The sequence below is a fragment of the Ornithorhynchus anatinus genome, chromosome 14 (genome assembly GCF_004115215.2).
Source record: "Ornithorhynchus anatinus isolate Pmale09 chromosome 14, mOrnAna1.pri.v4, whole genome shotgun sequence".
In the NCBI taxonomy this organism is placed as follows: domain Eukaryota; kingdom Metazoa; phylum Chordata; class Mammalia; order Monotremata; family Ornithorhynchidae; genus Ornithorhynchus; species Ornithorhynchus anatinus.
The window spans coordinates 17196705-17217482 of NC_041741.1; the positions used below are offsets into that span (position 1 = coordinate 17196705).

Consider the following 20778-nt stretch of genomic DNA (forward strand, 5'->3'; position numbering starts at 1 on the left):
TTCTTCTTCCTAATACCCCGGGTCTATTCAATGCCACTGTTTCAACTATGCTGACGTGTAGAGACCCCTGTGTAAAAGCAGCCCGACCTGGTGGGCAGAACACGGGCCGGGAAGTCAGAAGGACCTCGGTTCTAATCGTGGCTCGGTCGACTTGCCTGCTGTGTGATCTCGGGCTAGTCACTTACCTTCTCTGCGCCTCAGTTCTTCTTCTTCAAATGCCGAGTCGTTTCCAACCCATAACGGCTCCAGGGATACACAATCTTGAGAACATCCCATCTTCCATCGCAAAGTCGTTCCAGTATGTGCATCCCACAAAGTGCTTCGGTTACCTCATCTGGAAAATGGGGATTAATAGTATGAGCCCCATGTGGGACATGGACTGTGTCCAACCTGATTAGCTTGTATCTACCCCAGTGCTTAGTACAGTCTGGCATATAGTAAGCACTTAACAAACACTGAAAAAAAAAAGGACCATGCCTTCAACTTTAACTACTATTAAGAATAATTAATATAAAATTAATTAAAATAAAATCAATGCCAACTACTATTATTAATTATTAATTAAAATGTAAATTACCTCTAGTGGCTATTATTACTATTTGATGTAAACGGATTAAAAATTAAAATATTAATATATAATAACTATAACCTGTAATAAGAAGCAGTAATGAAAATGATGATTGTAAATTTGACCTTGGAATTGCTAGTCATACCGAAAGTTGTATTTTGAAACATTAATAACTTTCAATAGAACCTTTTCAGACAATCAGTACTTAGAATATTTCTAAACTTAAACTTATTTCTATAAATTGATCGATAGGGCATCCAACCTGGTTGCAGGAATCAATCCCCCAGTGGGAAGCAGGGTGGCCTAGGAGAGGACCTGGGTTCTAATCATGACTCTTCCATTTGCCTGCTGTGTGACCTTGGCAAATCACTGAACTTCTCCGGCTCTGAGTTTTCTCTTCTGTAAAATAGGGATTCAGTGCCCATTCTCCCTTCTGCTTAGACTGTGAGCCCCATGAGAAACATGGACTGTGTCCCATCCGATTGAACCAGTGCTTAGAACAGTGCCTGACCCATCAGTAAGCACTTAACGAAGACCATTATTAATATTATTATTATGTATAATGTGATTCCCGTGAGTAAATGGGTTCCAATTTACAACACTTAGACATTTTTCAGGTCTACCCTTACGCTTAAATCCCTTTAGGAGAAAACAGGGGGTGTCCTGCAGTTTCAAGGGTTAGTGATTCGAACCTTTAATCCTTTCGTTTATCTTCTAGTTTATAAAGAGGAAAGCTCCCTCCCCCAAGGCCAGGAATTTTGGGGGTGTCTATATCACTGGGGACTTTCACCGCCTCCGTGCTTCTGGGAGGTTTGTAGTGTCTAGCTGAGGAAAATAACAACGTTAATAATGGGGCCGGTTGTGCAAGCCAGCTGCCTTAAGGATCGGACCAGCTGCATGGTGAAGGGACGGACGGCTCGCACAGCTGCCCATTGTTCAGCTGCGATGAGCTGTTGGTTGGGATCTGGCTTTTCGGTCGCACGCTGGAAGTAGCTTAGGTTTCCCGGCGTAGAAACTTAAGATCGGGAATCACTAAGTCAATGTAGGGAAGAGCTATTGTTACTCAACCGGGTCCAGAGAGTCAGGAAGCTACTGCATCTGGTTACGGTCAATCATGGAATGTCCTTTGAAATGTCCTGCTTCGGGGCTGACGCTAGCATTCCACTTGGACCCCGTTACTTGGTTCGTTTAGAGCTGTCTGGCGTTCTCACTGCCCCTTCGTGCTTTTTTTAAAATAAAATTGGTTAAGTGTTTACTGTGTGCCAGACACCGTCATAATAATAATCATAATAATTTTGATATTTCAGTCCTTACTGAGCGGCAGGCACTGTACTAAGCCCTGGGGTGGATACAAGCAAATCGGGTTGGAGACAGTCCCTGTCCCACATGGGGCTCACGGTCTTAATCCCCATTTTCCAGATGAGGAAACTGAGGCACCAAGAAGTGAAGTGACTCACCCAAGGTCACACAGCTGACAAGCGGCCGAGCAGGAATTAGAACCCACAGTCTTCCGACTCCCAGGCTCGTGCTCTCTCCACTACGCCTTGCTGCTTCTCGCCGTACTAAGCGCTGGGATAGATACAAGCTTAGCAGGTCGGACAGAGTCCCTGTCCCCCACGGGGACTTACAGTCAGTCAGTCATTCGTATTTACTGAGCGCTTATTCTGCGCAGAGCCCTGCGCTGAGAATAGTAGAGAGGCAGTGTGGCTCAGTGGAAAGAGCCCGGGCTTGGGAGTCAGAGGTCATGGGTTCGAATCCCAGCTCTGCCAACATGTCAGCTGTGTGACCGTGGGCAAGTCACTTAACTTCTCTGGGCCTCAGTAACCTCATCTGGAAAATGGGGATTAACCACGAGCCTCACGTGGGACAACCTGATTACCCTGTAATTACCCCAGCACTCAGAACAGTGCTCTGCACATAGTAAGAGCTTAACAAATACCAACATTATTATTATTAATAGTATAACAGACACACACCCTGCTCACAACGAGCTTAAGGTCTAGAGGAGGTAACTGAGGGCCTCCTGACTCCCAGGTCCATGATCTTCCCACTAGACCACACTGCTTATCTGCAAGTGAACTTCCTTTGGCTACGGTTCTTTCGTCGGACCCCCAGACAGGCCCTGGATGACCTGTGGGGGTGGGGAGGGGGGAGATTTGCATTCCTATTTTTATTATAAGTATCAAATGCCGCTTAGTCATTTCCGATTCATAGTGATTTGGGGGACATATTTTCTCCAGAACGTCCTATCTTCCGCCATAATCGGTAGCCTTGCTAACCTTTCTTCATTTACCACTGTTACGGTTTCTATCCATCTAGCTGCCGGTCTGCCTCTTCCACGTTTTCCCTGGACTTTTCCTAGCATCGGCGTCTTCTCCAGAAATCAGTCCTTCTAATGATGTGTCCAAAAGATGCTAACCTAAGTCGAGTCATTTGGCCTTTCCAGAGACCACACTGACTTAATTTGCTCCCAAACCCCTCTGTCTGTTTTTCGGGCAGTCCACGGTATTGTCGAAAGCCTTCTCCAACACCACATCTCAAACAGATCGACGGTCTTTCTATCCCGTTTATTCGCTGTCCGGCTCTCGGAACCCTACTCCGTCAGGGTTAACACCACCGAGTTGACGATTTGTATTTTTGTGGCAATCGTTACGTCGGCACGTTTTGTGCTTATTCCCGGGCTCTTATAGCGGCGTGGCTCAGTGGAAAGAGCACGGTTTGGGGAGTCAGAGGTCATGGGTTCGAGTCGCGGCTCTGCCGCTTGTCAGCTGTGTGACTTTGGGCAAGTCACTTAACTTCTCTGTGCCTCAGTTACCTCATCTGTAAAATGGGGATTAAGACCGTGAGCCTCACGTGGAAGGAAGCAGCGTGGCTCAATGGAAAGAGCCTGGGCTTCGGAGTCAGAGGTCATGAGTTTGACTCCCGGCTCTGCCACTTGTCAGCTGGGTGACTGTGGGCAAGTCACTCAGCTTCTCTGTGCCTCAGTTACCTCATCTGTAAAATGGGGATTAACTGTGGGCCTCATGTGGGACAACCCGATTACCCTGTATCTCCCCCAGCACTTAGAACAGTGCTCTGCGCATAGTAAGCGCTTAACAAATACCAACATTATTATTATGTGGGACAACCTGATTACCCTGTATACCCCAGCGCTTAGAACAGTGCTCTGCGCATGGTAAGCACTTAACAAATACCAACCTTATTATTATTATAGCAAACCTTCCTAACATTAATCTTCGGCACATTTCTTGCCTACGAGTTCCTTTACTATTATAGATCCCAGGAGAGAAAAACCATCAACTCTTTCAATCTTCTCTCCTTCCACTGTACATGTGTTAAAACCTCCAGTGGTCACGATCTCTGTTCTCTTGCCATTCAAATGCAGGCCCGTCTTTTTGCCCTGCTCCTTAACTTTTAATAATAGGCCCTTCAACTCTTCTTCACTTTCTGCCGGCAGGGTAGCGACATCACCATGAGAAAGGTCGTTCCCATTCCTTCCTCCAATCTTTACTCCCCATTCGTCTTCATCCATTCCGGCTTCTCTCATCATAGATTCGGCACGAACAGTTAAGGAGGGAAGGTCCATCCTTGTCTTCCACCCTTACTAATGGGAAACCAACCAGCTTCTCCATATTTCTCCATATTCTGCTCTGGCATACGGGTTCCATATTAATGCAATTAAAACGGTGCTTAAAGCAGAATAAAGAGAATAGCTGGGGACCCACCCCCCACCCCTCAGGCAGTACATTCACGCACTACACAGTCAGACTAGACAAAGGGACCGAAGAAGAATAGACAGGGCCCTGAACAGCCCAATTGTTTCTTGTTTGGGCTTCCTCCCCACCCCCATTGCAACCAGAGCAATCATGACTGCCCTCTGGGCAAGAAGTCGGGACATTTGCCAAACTCACGGCCTTCCAAGAGTCATCCCCTCTTCCTCTTTGAGCCTCTCTGCTCTGGGGACTATTATCTATTCCAGATCTACAGAGAGCTCAGCTTCACAAGTTAATAACTGTGGTGTTCGTTAAACCACGTCTAGGCACTGTACTAAGGCAAGCAAATCAGGTCGGACACAGTCCCCGTCCCAAGGCAGGTTCACAGTCTCAATCCCCATTTTCCAGATGAGGGAACTGAGGCCCTGAGAAGAGAAGTGACTGGCCCTAGGTCACAAAAATGGCCGGGCCGGGTCTAGAACCCATGACCTTCTGACTTCCAGACCCGTGCTCTACCCACTACGCCACGCTGCTTCTCCAAGCGGGGCGTATATCGACCGGGTAGCCAAACCAGGCGCCTGAAGTGGCTTAATTCCCCAGAGAACGGGGGGGGGGGCATGTTCTTTTCATTCATTCAATCATATTTATTGAGCACTTACTGTGTGAAGAGCACTGTACTGAGCGCTTGGGAGAGTGCAATATAACAATCAACAGACATATTCCCTGCCCACAGTGAGCTCACAGTCTAGAGGGACTGTCATATGTTGAGCCATTTACAAGACCACAGTGACTCTTGGCATTTTCAAATAAGACTGACAGAGAATGAGGGAAATAGCGAGGCCTCACGGATAAAGCATAGGCATGGGAGTCTGAAGACCTGGGTTCTAATCTCAGCTCTGCCACTTGTCTGCTGTGTCACCCTGGGCAAGTCACTTATTTCTCTGGGCCTCCGTTTCCTTATCTGTTGTAAAAAAGGGATTCAATGCCTGGCTTCCCTCCTGCTTAGACTGTGAGCCCCATGTGGGACAGGGACTGTGTCCAACCTGATATGCTGGCATCTACCCCCGCGCTTAGTACAGTGCCTGGCACATAGTAAGCGCTTAACATGCTCGCCAGAGTCCATGTCATTCATTCATTCATTCAATAGTATTTATTGAGCGCTCACTATGTGCAGAGCACTGTACTAAGCGCTTGGAATGAACAAGTCGGCGACAGATAGAGACGGTCCCTACCGTTTGACGGGCTTACAGTCTAATCGACGGGCTTACAGTCTAATCGATGTCCCACATGGGGCTCTCGGTCTTAATCCCCATTTTCCAGATGAGGTAACTAAGGTCCAGAGAAGTGAAGTGACCTCACTTCTACGGCTGTTCTAAGTGAAGTGAAGTGCTCTAAGTGCTCTAAGTGAAGTGACTTCACTTCCACGACTACAACGCCGCACGGCAGACAAGTAGCAGAGTCGGCATTAGAACCCGGGTCCTTCCGACTCCCAAGCCCGGGATCTATCTATTAAGCCGCACTGCTTCTCTTAAGGAAAGGCTAACCAAGATAGCAGAGACAAGGACCCTGAAAAACACAAAAGGAACCACAGGATTTTACACTCCTAGAAGTTCCAGCGGCCTTTTCTGGGGTGACCTTCTGAACGAGCTAAAAGTTGAGACAGCTCAGGGTCCCAGGGAGTTCCTCCAGCCAGGCCGGGGCCCGCAAGTCAGGGGGACGGGGAACGATGGACGCAACTTCTTGGACTCTCACAGATGAGAAGAGCAAAGGTCCATCGGAAGCCTGTCCCAGAGAGGCGGACGGCTTCATTTAGGATCCAAAGTAGGGAAGAGTCATCCAATGCACTTGGAATGGCTGTTGAGAGAACAGGCATTCCTTTTCCCTGCGGGCTTGGGAGTCAGTTCTAATCCCAGCTCCACCACTTGTCTGCTGTGTGACCTTGGACAGTCACTTCACTTCTCTGTGTCTCAGTTCCCTCATCGATAAAATGGGGATTAAGAGTGTGAGCCTCACATGGCACAACTTGATTACCCTGTATCTACTCCGGCGCTTAGAACGGCGCTTGACACATAGTAAGCGTCTAACAAATACCATAATTATTATTATTTCCCTAACCTTTCTGATGCTCTTTTTTTCAAATGGTACTTAAGTGCTTACCAAGTGCCAAGCACTGGGGTAGGTCCAAGGTAATCGGGTTGGACCCGGTCCCCGTTCCCTATTGGGCTCACGGTCTTAATCCCCATTTCACAGATGTGGGACCTGAGGCCCAGAGAAGTGAAGTGACTTACCCAAGGTCACACAGCAGACAAGCGGCAGAGCTGGGATTAGAACCCATGGTCTTCTGACTCCCAGGCCCGGGCTCTATCTCCCCGTCTAGACTGGAAGCTCGTGTTGCACAGGGAATGTGTTTGTTTATTGTTGAATTGCACTCTCCCCAGAGCTTAGTAGACAGCGTGGCTCAGTGGAAAAAAGCACAGGCTTGGGTGTCGGAGGTCATGGGTTTGTATCCCGGCTCTGCCACTTGTCAGCTGTGTGACTGTGGGCAAGTCACTTAACTTCTCTGTGCCTCAGTTACCTCATCTGTAAAATGGGGATTAAGATTGTGAGCCTCACGTGGGACAACCTGATCACCCTGTATCTACCCCAGTGCTTAGAACAGTGCTCTGCACATAGTAAGTGCTTAACAAATACCAACACTACTATTATTATCTGCTCAATAAATACGGCTGACTGACTGGCTAAACTATGCTGCTTCTCCACTCCTAGCGTGGATTTTATCGTTTATATGACCAGGGTGAAATAATAGGTTGCTTCGCTATGGTGTGTCTTTAGATACACACCTCTAATTACAAAAACACCTGGGCAGGTACCTTTACATCAAGAAGCCACAGCAACCTGGTGATTAGACCATAGAACTTGATTGTCCTTTTCTTAATCACTTGATTTCATTTCAATTTTAGTGGCCAAATTGTTGAAGGGATTTCATGTCCTTTTAAAGGCACGCAGCCCCACAGTTGTTTGGAGTTGCAAAACATCGCACCAATAATTGCCCCACAATGGGGCTAATTGCACCATGAAAATAAAGGGTGGGGAGGGGGGGACTAATTATACCCGTGGTTGGCTGACAATGTCGGTAATTGGCCAATTGTGGCTTGACTATTTTCAGACTATTCTGCAACCTGAAAGAGTTGAGGACAACAAATTATGTGGACAAAAGGGAGCGTTTTCCCTTTGAAAGCCTGTCCTCCAAAAGCCATTACTTTCATCTGGAATAACAACAGTAACTGGGGTATTTGTTAAGCCCTTACTGTGTGCCGGGCACTGTACTAAGCGCCGGAGTGGATACAAGGAAGTCGGGATGGACACAGTCCCAGTCCCGCATGGGGCTCGCAGTCTGCAAAGGCATGGTATGCCTATTTCCCGTTTTTAGTCTCAGTTTTTTCACACCCCTTCATTTGGGCTGACTTTTTCCCATTAGAGATTTAGGCTACTGGCTTTTAAGTCGTGTTTGTGACTTTTTTTTTTTCCCTTTAACATCATCTTCCGGGGTCGCATTGGATTTCCATGTTCCTTAGCAGGGCGCAGAGAAGCAACTTGGCCCAGGGGACAGATTCTAGACTGTAAACTCGTCCTCTAGACTGTCTATTGCTATATCGTACTTTACCAAATGCTTGGTACAGTGCTCTGCACGCAGTAAGAGCTCAATAAATACGATGGAATGAATGAATAAAGCTCGCGGTGGGCAGGGAGCGAGACAACCAACTCTGTTGAATTGTCCTCTCCCAAGCGCTTAGTACAGTGCTCTGCACGCAGTAAGCACTCACTACATACCACTGATTGATTGATTGGAAAGATCAGGGATTTGGAAGTGAGGAGAGCAGCCGGGTTCCAAGCCCAGCTGTGTCACTCGCCTGCTGTGTGACTTCGGACAAGTTGCATAGCCCCTCTGTGCCTCAGTTTCTTCAGCTGTAAAACTGGAATTCGGTGCATATTCCCGCTCCTCCTTGGACTACGAGTCCAAGAGGGACAGGGACTGTGTCCTATCTGCCCACCTTGTAACAACCCTGGCGCTTAGTACGGTGCCTGGCACATAGTAAGCGCTTAACAGCTATCACAATTAATATTATTACTACCTAGCCAGGCCGGTCTTTCCTGACTCACCCCATCTGCAGAGGCCCGTGAGAGGAAGGTACCGCGGGGAAGCTGCAGAAGAGGAGTTGAATCCCATGTCTTGGAGGGGTTTTCCAAATAAGGAAAATAGGAGAGAGGATGTAAATGCACTCTCACACTCTCATACACACACCCAGCCCAAGTGACACTATGTCCTTACTTCTTTCGGTTGTGTGGTGACAGTGGGAATTTTCCCTGCCTGCTGAGGGGGAATGTGGAAGAAAGAGGGGGAGACAGAGACTGTGTGTTGGTGCGATATCTCTTACCCAGCCCACACACTTCTTCGCTCCTTTAACGCCCACCTCCTCACTGTGCTTTGATTCACTCCTTCATTCAGTCCTATTTACTGAGCGCTTACTGCGTGCAGAGCACCGTACTAAGCGCTTGGGAAAGTACGATACAACGACAAACGGTGACATTCCCTGCCCACCACGAGCTTACTGTCTAGAGGCGGGGGGCAGTCGTCTATCTCGTAGCTACCCCCTGGCACACATCCTCCCTCGGGCCTGGAACTCTCTCCCCCTCTCTATACGCCAGACCGCCACTCTCCCCACCTTCAAAATCTTAGTAAGTTTCCACCTCTTCCAAGAGGCCTTCCCCCCGCGATGAAGTCTTCTTTCCCCCGACTCCCTCTCCCATCTGCGTCATTTGGATCTGTACTCTTTGAGTACTTGATATTCACCTCAGCCCCACCGCACTTATGCACGTAGCCATAATCTATTTACGTTAACTCGGTCTCACAGCACTTCTGTACGCAGCCACAATTTATTTCTATCAACGTCTGTCTCCCCCGTAGACTGTCAGCTCCTTTTGGACGGGGAATGCGTCTACCGACACTTTGGTACTGTAGAGCAGCAGCGTGGTGTAGTGGCTAGAGCCTGGGCGTCAGGAGGTCATGGGTTCTAATCCCGTCTCCTTCACTTGTCTGCTGTGTGACCTTGGGTAAGGCACTTCGCTTCTCCTAACACTCAAAGTTAGGAATGACATCAGCCAGTGGAACGTATTATTTATTAGGGAAGCCGCACGACCTACTGGATAGAGCACAGACCTTAAGAGTCATTAGGACCTGGGTTCTTTGCGTGACGTTGGGCAAGTCGCTTCAGGTCTCCGGGCCTCAGTTCCCTCATCTGTAAAATGGGGATTGAGGCTGTGAGCCTCACGTGGGACAGGGACTGCATCCAATCCGATTTGCTCGTACCTACCCCAGAGCTCAGTACAGTGCCTGGCACATAATAAGCTCTTAACAAACAGGATCATTATTAATCCCTGACCGCAGCGAGTTTACCATCTAGAGGGGGAGAGACAGACATTAATTCATTCAATCATTCAATCTTAGCACTGTACTAAGCACTTGAAAAGTACAATTCGGCAACAGGTAGAGACAATTCCTACCCAACAACGGGCTCTCAGTCAATAATATAATATAATATAAAGGACCCCCAGGTTTGGGCTCTCCACGCTGCTCTCTTTGCCTGGTCTGATTATTTTGTATCTACCCTAGCGCTTGGTATAATATTTGGCAAATAGTAACCGCGTGAGAAATAAGAATAAATTCTTATTCTGAGCTTATTTCTGTGCCTCCGTAGCACTTATCTGTCTCTGCAAGACCCGTGGAATTCTTCCAACTTGCTAGACAACTGCCAAGTGACATCACTACCGCATGTTGGTCCAAGTACCCATTTCTACTGGAAAGAAACCAACTGGAACTGTCAGAAAAGAGACAGGGGCCTTGAAGTTCACCTCCTCCAAGTACTGCTTAGTTGCTTATTTTAATGTTCATTTTTGATTATTCAACTTTTAAAATTTGCTCCTGCTGTTTTACCATGTCTCTTTTAATTCAGAGCTCCAATCACCGCTTGACCACTGACATGCTGAGTTCCAGAACATGACTACCAACTCGGTTTTATCGTACTCTCCCAAGCTCTTAGTACAGTGCTCTGCTCAGTTCATTCATTCATTCAATCGTATTTATTGAGCGCTTACTATGTGCAGAGCACTGTACTAAGCGCTTGGAATGGACAAATCGGTAACAGATAGAGACGGTCCCTGCCCTCTGACGGGCTTACGGTCTAATCGGGGGAGACAGACAAGAACAAAAGCGATAAATAGAATCAAGGGGATGAACATCTCATAAATACCACCCAGTAAATACCACTGCTTGATTGATTCTTGGAGAAAACTCCTCCGCTTGTCTCCGTGCCTGTTTCTTCATCCCGATGACGAAACGTTGAAGAAAACAGATTATGCCCTTGATTAGTATTTACCTGTCCTTCCATTTCCCCACGCATCTTTGTGGGTGAGTGACAGCAGTGAAGTAACCATGTTATGAGCTTACTATGTGCCAGGCACTGTTCTAAGCGCTGGGGGAGATACAAGGTAATCAGGTTGTCCCACGTGAGGCTCACGGTCTTCATCCCCATTTTACAGATGAGGTAACTGCGGCGCAGAGAAGTTGAGTGACTTGCCCAAAGTCACACAGCTGACAAGCGGTAGAGGAAGCCCATGCTCTTTCCACTAAGCCACGTTGCTTCTCTCAACCAACTCTGTTATACTGTTCTCACTCAAGTGCTTAGGACAATGCTCTGCACACCATCAGTGTTCAATAAATACCACTGATTGGTGGATTGATTGATTGATTGATTTGAACAGCCTGGGGCCAGAGGCAAGAAAGAACCAGGATTGGAGCCTGGAACAGAACTGTTCATTTGTTCACTGTGACTCTTGAGGCAGAGTTGGCCTGGGGGAAAGAACACAGGCCTGGGAGTCGTTATGGGCAGGGAATGTGTCTGTTTATTGTTCTCTTGGCCTCTCCCATGTGCTTAGTACAGTGCTGTGCATACAGTAAGCACTCAATAAATACGATTGAATGAATGAATGAATGAGTCAGGGGACCTGGGTTCTAATCCCAGGTCTGCCTCTTGCCTGCTCCGTGACCTAGGGCAAATCACTTATTTTGTACCTCCCTCTTAGATTGTGAGCCCCCTGTGGGAAAAGGACTGTCTGTCCTGATGATCTCGTATTTACCCCAGTGCTTGGCTCACAGTGAGCACTGAACAAATATCACAACTCTTAGTACAATTATTAGCAGGAAAGGCTTGGACTCAGGGAGCGTTGGAGCACACAGACTTGGGCTGACCATATCAACACAGTTGTTTTGTTTTGGGGTTTTTTCTAATGGTATTTGCTAAGTGCTTACTAAGCTCCAGGCACCGTACCAAGCAACGCAAGCTAGTCAGGTTGGACCCAGTCTTAATCCCCATTTTACAGATGAGGGAAGTGAGGCCCCGAGAAATGAAGTGACCTGCCCAAGGTCTCCGAGCGGACCCCGTATCCGGAGAGGAATCTGTAGGGGGTCTGAGTCCCGTGGGAGGCATGTAAGCGAAGACTAGGCCCCTCTCTCGAAACCAGTTAGGGAACAGGTCTGGACCAGTGCCTGAGGGTGGCCCAGAGAAACCCACACTAGCCTGAGCTTCAGGGGGCTGCACAGGGAATGGGTGTAGGGGGGCTAAGGGCAATGAGGAAGAAAGAGAGTGAAAGGGAGAGAGAGAGATAGAAAGTGTGTGTTCCTGTGTGACTTGGGGCAGGATGGCTGGAGCTTAAAGAGAGATAAAGGGAAAAAGTGTGTGTGATCAAGTGTGACTCGGGGGGGGGGGGGGGGGGGGGGGGGGGCTAGAGGCAAAAAGAAAGAGAGAGAAATGGAGAGAAAAAGAGGGTCTGAGAGAGAAAGCGGGTGTGTTTGTGTGTGACTTGGGGCAGGAAGGCTAGAGGAAAAGAGAAAGAAAGAGAGAAAGAGGAAGAGAGAGAAAATTGTGTTTGTGTGTGACTTGGGGGCTAGAGGCAAAGGGAAAGAGAGAGAGAGAGAAAGGGGCAGAAAGAGAGGAAGAAGGAGAAAGTTTATGTGTTTGACCTGGGGCAGGATGGCTAGAGGAGAGGAAGAGAAAGAAAACGTGTGTTCATGTGTGACGGTCTAGAGGGAAAGAGAGAGAGAGGGAGGGAGAAAATGTGTGTGTTTGTGTGTGACTTGGGGTGCTAGAGGCAAAAAGAAAGGGAGAGAGAAAGGGAGAGAAAGAGAGGGAGACAGAGAGAGAGAGCATGTGTGTTTGTGTGTGTGACTTGGGGCAGGGTGGCTAGAGGCAAAGAGAAAGAGAGGGAGAGAGGGAGAGGGAGAGAAAAAGCATGTGTATTCTTGTGTGACGCGGTGGGCTAAGGGAGAGAGTGGGAGAGATGGAGAGGGAGAGAGAAAGTTTGTGTGTTTGTGTGAGACTTGGGGGGGTAGAGAGAAAGAGAGAGAGGGAGAGATGGAAAGGGAGGGAGAGAGAAAGCATGCGTGTTGGTGTGTGACTCGGAGGCCTGAAGCAAAGAGAAAGAAAGGGAGAGAAAGGGTGAGAAGGAGAGAAAGCGTTCATGTGTGAGTTGGCCCCTCCTCTTCCTCACCCCCACATTTCACTCCGGAAAAGGCAGGTTGCTCCCCAGGTAATAATAGTAATAATGTTGGCATTTGTTAAGTGCTTACTATGTGCAGAGCACTGTTCTAAGCGCTGGGGTAAACACAGGGGGATCAGGTTGTCCCACGTGAGGCTCACAGTTAATCCCCATTTTGCAGATGAGGTAACTGAGGCACCGAGAAGTTAAGTGACTCGCCCACAGTCACACAGCTGACAAGTGGCAGAGGCAGGATTCGAACCCATGACCTCTGACTCCCAAGCCCGAGCTCTTTCCACTGAGCCGGCCAAAGGTGGAAGGCTCCTGGAATTAGAGCCCTAAGATGCCCTGGAGTGGCCCTGACCGAAGGGGCCTTCTGGGTCATCCCAGCGATGGCGCCACGGAGGGCTGATTACTGACTCGGGCTGCTCGCCTCAGACCCCCGCGTCTTTCTTCGCCTCCATCCACCGACCCTGAGCAACTGTCGGCTCAGGTATCTCGAGAGGAAACATTCTTTCAAAACCAATATACAGATTTCACCCTTGGGTTTCCTTATCAGCCCTTCCCGGTGTCCACAGAACCTTGCGACATCGCAACCGGTGCACACATTAGGCCATTGTCATTTCTCTTTGTTGATCCCAAAGAGCCTGCCCCGCTACAGCCGAGGACCGAGACTTCTTCAGTCAGTCAGTCATATTCATTGAGCGCTTACCGTGTGCGGAGCACTGTGCTGAACACCCGGAAGAGTACAATACAACAACAGAAAAACTCCCCGCCCCCGGTGAACTTAGAGAATGGAGGGTCGGGCGACTACCCCGATTCCCAGCTCTGAAGAAGAAATCCAGGGCGCTAATTTTTGGTTTTTTAATGGTATTCAAGTGCTCACTGTGTGCCAGGCCCTGTACTAAGCACCGGGGTAGACACAAGCTAATAAGGTCGGACACTGTCCATGTCTCTCGTTAGGCTCGCGGTGTTAACTCCCATTTTACAGATGAGGGGACTGAGGCTCAGGGGACTGAAGTGACTCACCCGAGGTCACGCGGCAGACGCACGGCGGAGCCGGGATTAGAACCCGGATCCTTGCGACTCCCAGCCCCGAGCTCTATCCGCTAGGCCTCGCCGTGGCTCAGTGGAAAAGGCACGGGCTTTGGAGTCAGAGGTCATGGGTTCGAATCCCGGCTCGGCCACTTGTCAGCTGTGTGACTTTGGGCAAGTCACTTGACTTCTCGGGGCCTCAGTGACCTCGTCTGTAAAATGGGGATTAAGACCGTGAGCCCCACGTGGGCCAACCTGATTCCCCCGTGTCTACCCCAGCGCTTAGAACAGTGCTCGGCACATAGTAAGCGCTTAACGAATACCAACATTATTATTATTATTGAATGCTATTGTGCACTGATAGTGCGGGGGAGAGTCCACCTAGCAGATTCTTCTTCCTAAAACCCAAGCACGTTCACGGAAAGCTAATCTTACGAGCTCTCTCCGTGTGCGTAATTACGGGAGGACAATGCCGGGTGTCTTTGCCGAGAAGCCGACTAGTCGCTGCAGGTTTTATAAAACAAATAGCCGTTCATTTAAACGTCTGAATTATTCCCAAGTGAGTCTGCCCCAAGTCCCGTTCTGCTGCTTCAGCCCTTTGCTGTGTCATACGTGGCACGGTTCCTGTCAGCCCCGCAGAGACAGACAACAGACAATGACTCTCCCCCCTACTTCAAAGCCTTATCGAAGGCCCATCTCCTCCAAGAGGCCTTCCCTGACTAAGCCCTCCTTTCCTCTTCTCCCCCTCCCTTCTGCGTCCCCGTGATAATAATAATAACGTTGGTATTTGTTAAGCGCTTACTATGTGCCGAGCACTGTTCTAAGCGCTGGGGTAGATACAGGGGAATCAGGTCGTCCCACGTGAGGCTCACAGTTAATCCCCAATTTACAGATGAGGGAACTGAGGCCCAGAGAAGTGAAGTGACTCGCCCACAGTCACACAGCTGACAAGTGGCAGAGCCGGGAGTCGAACCCGTGACCTCTGACTCCGAAGCCCAGGCTCTTTCCACTGAGCCACGCTGCTTCTCTGTGTGATCTGCTCCCTTTATTCATCCCTCCTCCCAGCCCCGCAGCACTTACGTCCACAGAGGCAATAGGTTCATTTATATTGATGTCTGTCCCCCCAGCAAGACTGGAGGCTCGTCGTGGGCAGGAAACATGTCCGTTAACTCGGCCGCATCCGCCCAGATGCCTGGTACAGTGCTTTGCTCACAGGAAGTGCTCGATAAATTCCACTGACAACGATGACGATGAAGGTTCCTCTCGTGATGAATATTCTCGCAGATCAGTGGTATTTTCTGAAAACTTACTGTGTGTCTTGCGATAACTTCCCTTAACGTAAAGAACACCAAGATTTAACCCCAATGTTTACTTTAAATACTCTGCTCCTTGCCTGCAGTGTGACCTGCGGCAAGTTTCTGGACTTCTCTGTGCCCCAGTTTTCTCATCTGTAAAATGAGGTTTAAATACCTGTTCTCTCTCCTCCATAGGCCTTGGACCCCATATGGCGTAGGGACCGTGTTCGGCTTTATGGCATTTTATCTACAGATAAAATTTTATCTTCAGAGAAGCAGCGTGGTTTAGTGGAAAGAGCCCGGGCTTGGGAATCAGAGGTCGTGGGTTCTAATCCCGGCTCCGCCACTTATGAGCTGTGTGACTTTGGGCAAGTCACTTAATTTCTCTGTGCCTCTCTTCCCTCATCTGTAAAATGGGGATTAAGACTGCGAGCCCCACGGGGGACAACCCGATAACCTTGTAGCTACCCCGGTGCTTAGAACAGTGCTTGGCAAATAGTAAGCGCTTAACAAATACCACCATTATTATTATTATTACGCTCAGCACTTAGCACAGTTCTTTGCAAACAACGAATACCATAATTCTTATTATAGAACAGTTCCAATTAATCTTCCACTTTGTCTTCTAACGAGCAGACCTTCTTAAAGAATCCCAGCTTTCATTTTTCCCCTTCAACAGTGGCATTATTCTTTTTGCTTTCCTCTGCATTCGAGGATCGTATGGGCTATTCTGATTCTTCTTTCTTTAATCCAGTTGTGTTCTAAAATCTTGTCGTTCACACTCTTCTTTTATTCTTTTTCACTGAAGGTAGTTTCCATCCCTACTGGGGAGCTATTCTTTTCTGTTTCAACCCCGTACGATCTCGTCACCACTTAACATTGCTTAATGCTCTTTATCCTCCCGAGTGTTTTCGTTTAATAGCAAACCTTCGTCATCCTTCTTTTATATATGTAAGCTAAAAGAAAACATAACCTTTTACTTGCTTATCATGGCCTCACTGGTTTTATTCCCACTTTTGCTGTTAGTTCATTTTTTGCAAATCACTGAACTGAAAATAAATGAATCAAAAACATTTCTTGAGCACTTACTGTGTGCAGAGCACTAGGCTAAGCACTTGGGAAAGTACGAGACAATAGAGTTGGTAGAAGTGATCCTGGCCCACAAGAGAAGCAGCGAAGCCTGGTGAATAGAGCAGGGGCCCGAGAGTCAGAAGGACCTGGGTTCTAATCCCGGCTTCGCCGCTTTCCCGCCGTGTGACCTTGGGCCAGTGACTTCACTTCTCTGGGCCTCAGTTACCTCATCTGTAAAAAGGGGATTAAGTCTGTGAGTCCCATGTGGGACAGGGACTGCAGCCAACCCGATTTGCTTGTACGCACCCCTGGGCTCCATACAGTGCCGGGCACATAGTAAGCGCTTAACGAATAGCACCATTATTAAATACCGTAAGAAGAGGAGCTTACCGTCTCGAGGGGGAGACAGACAAAACAAATTTCAGAAAAGGGAGATGGCAGGTGGTAAGCTTATGTACGTGTGCTGCGAGGCTGAGGAAGTCATATATAAGAATATAAGATTGTGAGAGAAGCCACTGCTGAGAAAGGCAACAGTTTAAGCCAGTTGGTATTGTGTCCCCGTGTTGAGACGCTGCTTGGAAGCATCAGTGAAGGGGGTTCTCTTGCCTTTAATTAACATTTTCCTCCGCAACCCTGACTTTTCCTCCGGTAGCTCACCGAAGACTGCTAGTCCCTTAAATTCACCCCAATTCTCTTGATATTTTACCCCAAATCCCCACTGATGTTTTCTGTCTGCACAACTCTCTGAGGTAATGCAATCCATATGCTTCCCCTGCTGGGCACATTTCTTCAATTTTGCATAACCTGAGCCGGTGAAACATGTTTCTCGGGCTTCCGCGGTGAGCATAAACCGTACTTGTTTTCCATTTATTATCGGTTTTATACTTCAATCTGGATTTTTTCATGCGATCTTTCCCTTTCTCCTACTGCATCACTTTTATCCAAATTCTCGTTGTCCTCAGCCACGGACATCTGGTAAGGTTTCTCATCCCTTGCATCAGTGCAGAATTATTAGCTTCATTTAAACAAGACCATTAAAATGTCAAGATGCTGAATTCCCTTTTTTTCCCCTCTGCACACAGTAAGCGCTCATTTAATACCACTGATTGATTGTTCAGCGTCTTGACGTTTTAATGGTTTTGTTCAAGTGTTTTTCATCCACTTCCAGGCAGGTTTCCCACACGTCTCCTTGTGGGCAGGAACCTGATTAGCAAATCTATTGTATTGTACTCTCCCAAGCGCTCAGTACAGTGCTCTGCACACAATAGGCCCTCGATAAATACCACTGATGGATGTCTCCGGTGCGTTCTAATCGTTCTCTAGATAGTGAGAGTTGCCCTTTGGTTCGAAGGTTCTTTTTCTAATGGCGAGACTGCATCTAAAGCGGAGAGTGCTTTGGAGAATGCCAATCTTTCAGGCCATTTTTTTCAGGTATTTGCTAAACGCTTGCGATGTGTCAGGCGCTGTACTGAGTGTCGGGGGGTAGAGCCAAGTTAATCAGGTTGGACCCAGTCCCTGTCCCACATGGGGCTCACTGTCTTAAGCTTCATTTTACAGATGAGGAAACTGAGGACCAGAGAAGTGAAGCCACTTGCCTAAGGTCACATGGCAGACTCGAGGAGAACCCACGTCCTTATGACCGACGATAATAATCATTGTATTTGTTAAGCGCTATGCGTCAGACACTGTACTAAACGCTGGGGTGGATACAAGCAAATCGGGATGGGCACAGTCCCTGTCCCATGTGGGGCTCACAGTCTCGATCCCCATTTTCCGGATGAGGGAACTGAGGCCCAGAGAAGTGAAGCGACTTGCCCATGGTCACAGAACAGACCAGTGGCGGAGCCAGGATGAGAACCCATGACCTCCTGTGTCCCAGGCCCGGCCTCTATCCACAACGTCATGCTGCTTCTCAGGACGACTGTCACTATGCTGTCACTTCTTAACCTTTGTGAGCATCATCCTTCAGATTTACTCCCTTGGCTCTCGGGAACCAGTCAGACTCCTTTCCTACCCTGAGAAGCTCTCTCTCCCTCTCTCTCTCTGTTAACCTGCTTTTAGCTTTTGCTTTCCTTCATTCCATGGCTAATTCCGTTCCCTCACCAATTTGCAGTTCATAGAATAATAATAATAATGGTATTTGTTAAGCGCTTACTATGCCAAGCACTGTTCTCAGCACTGGGGTAGATACAAGGTAATCAGGTTGTGCCACCTGGGGCTCACAGTCTCAATCCCCATTTTACAGATGAGGTAACTGAGGCACAGAGAAATTAAATGACTTGCCCAAGGTCACACAGCTGACAAGTGGCAGAGCCGGGATTAGAACCCACGACCTCTGACTCCCAAGCCCGGGCTCTTGCCACTAGGCCATGCTGCTTCTCTCCAAGTCATTCCTAGGACTATGGAAACTCGCTGAGAAGGAAGCCACGCAAAGCCCTGTACTAAACACCAGGGGAAAAAAATACACAGATGAGAATTAGACATGGTCTCTGACCCCAAAAGGGTTCACAACCTTAGAAAAAATGGGGTAAGAGGATTGGAGAAAGGCAATAACAATCAATCAACATTATTTATTGAGCACTAACTCTCCTCAGAACGCTGTACGGTATAAGTGCTTGGGAGAATATAATAGAGTTAGTAATAATGACTGTGGTATTTGTTAAGCGCTTACTACGTGCCAGGTGGTGTCCTAAACTCTGCGGAAGACACAAGATAATCGGGTTGGACACAGTCCCCGTCCCACCTGGGGCTCACAATCTTAATCCCCATTTTACAGTTGAGGTAACTGAGGCACAGAGAAGTTAAGTGATTTGCCCGAGGTCACGCAGCAGACGGGGGGGCGGAGCCGGGATCAGAACCCAGGTCCTTCTGACTCCCAGGCCCATATTCTAGTCAACATCCACTAAGCCAGGCTGCTTCTCCCGGTGAGCTGGCGCTCATGAATCATCTACGGCCCTGTAGCTTTTCCGTTTCCACCCTTCACCATTTACTCCTTGTGAGTCCGTAATGATCGGCCCATAGTCCGGAGATGCAGCGTCTGGAGCGGGGGAGGACCTCGGAACTCAATGTGGGGGGAAGATCCATCGACGCGGTGTCGGATGCATCTCGGGAAGGAGACGGGGAGAGAGGGCGACGGATGAAATTCAAAAATTCGGAAAGAACAAGTCAGAAACCAGCAGTTCGGTCCATCGCTGGGCTGTCTACCTCACCGCCCCCGTGTCCAGCGTAAATCCTAGTTCACTGGGTCTGGATGCTCAATGGGAAGCAGCCTGGCTCCGTGGATCCGGCCCGGGCCTGGGAGTCAGAAGGTTATGGGTTCTAATTCCGCCTCCGCCACTCGTCTGCTGTGTGACTTTGGGCAGGTCGCTTTACTTCTCTGGGCCTCATCTGGAAAATGGGGATCAAGACTGCGAGCCCCACTTGGGACAACCTGGCTACCTTGAATCTCCCCCGGCGCTTAGAACAGTGCTTGGCACATAGTAAGCACTTAAAACATAATAATAATAATAATAATTTACGGAGAAAAAACCTGTGAGTGTACTTTCCCAGGTGCTTATTTATTAATTAATACGACGAATGACTGACTGATTGAGAATGATAAAGACCCTCTCCTGAGGTTCCTTGTCTTAAGCAAGCTAGTCCTCATGTCCAACGTTTTAAGTGCCTGCATCCCGGTAAGAAAAATATTCTACTTTCACCCCCTAGGTGAGGACCGCATATTGGAATTAAAGGAGTGACATCGCTCTCAACCGACATAAGCCAAAACTAAACCGGGTGCGACTTACTAAGAAAACTCCAGCCTCACCGCAGAGCCGGGAGAAGGGAAAATCTCCCGACAAAAATGTATTTCTGATGTCTTATAAAATGTCCAGATCTTCCAGATTCCAAAATTTTCTACTGACTCCACAGTAGTCAGTAGGTCAACATTTCATCTCAACTGAACTCAACTGACATTTCATGTCAACTGAAGCTGACTTGGCACGATTAGGGGCGGTTCATAGACTGACTTCCAATTTTCACTGACCAAATGGACTTCAGAAAAATTGGAAAAAATTTTTAAGAGCCGCGTTTTTCTTAAGGTTTTATCCTAATGAAATAAGAGTAGGTGGATAGAAGTCAAATTCAATTGGGTAAACACGAAAACGCCATTCGGGGTCTAGCGGAAAGAGCCTAGGCCCGGGAGTCGGAGGATCTGGGTTCCGATCGCAGTTTTGCCACCTGGCTGCTGTGTGACCTTGGGCTAATCATAACTTCTCCGGCCTTTGTTTCCGCACCCGAGTGCTTAGTTAAATATCCTGCACACAATAAGCGCTCAACAAATACCATTTATTGATCTATTCTCCCTCCTACAAAGACTGTGAGTCCCTTGTGTATCGACCCTTAGAGGTCAGTACGGTGCTTGGCACATACTAAGTGTTTGACAAATATCCCATTTATTAATATTATCATTATTACTAATACTAATCTATCCCCTTTCTTCTAGGAAATGGAGGGTAGGCAACAA

General features: G+C 48.2%; 1 long non-coding RNA gene across 1 annotated transcript in view; it reads right to left on the reverse strand.

The window, feature by feature from the left end:
* Positions 1 to 20778, reverse strand: part of LOC103170027 — an 83345-nt gene that overhangs the window by 13158 nt on the left and 49409 nt on the right. Inside the window, exon 3 of the long non-coding RNA XR_003764258.2 lies at positions 186 to 334. This is a non-coding gene — a long non-coding RNA (uncharacterized LOC103170027). The remainder of the gene's footprint in view (positions 1 to 185; positions 335 to 20778) is intronic.